The sequence below is a fragment of the Corvus brachyrhynchos genome, unplaced genomic scaffold (genome assembly GCF_000691975.1).
Source record: "Corvus brachyrhynchos isolate BGI_N302 unplaced genomic scaffold, ASM69197v1 scaffold114, whole genome shotgun sequence".
NCBI classification, from domain to species: Eukaryota; Metazoa; Chordata; class Aves; order Passeriformes; family Corvidae; genus Corvus; species Corvus brachyrhynchos.
In genome coordinates this window covers 1-350 of record NW_008238337.1, presented here as the reverse complement: position 1 = coordinate 350, position 350 = coordinate 1, and positions in this window count along the sequence as shown.

Here is a 350-nt window from a genome sequence, read left to right as displayed (position 1 = left end):
GGAGGCAAATGAGGGATGGTGCTGGGCGAAGCGATCGGCCTGCGCTCGTGTCAGCGCAGCCGTGCAGGGCACTGGGATCTGGGTAAAACACCGGCTCTCCTGGTGTTCAGGGAGGCAAGGTCTGTATTTATCCATACATATTTATCCCTATATTTATCCATATGTTTATCCATGGATTATCCATCTATGTTTATCCATATACATTTATCCATATATTTATCCACGTCACGTGGGTAGGGAAGTCACGTGATTGCCACACTAAAGATGGTGCTTCTTACGAGGCTTTTTTGACCTTCTCAATATGGCGGTAGGGAAGGTCTCCCGGTCCGTCTATTCGGCTGCCTGAACGC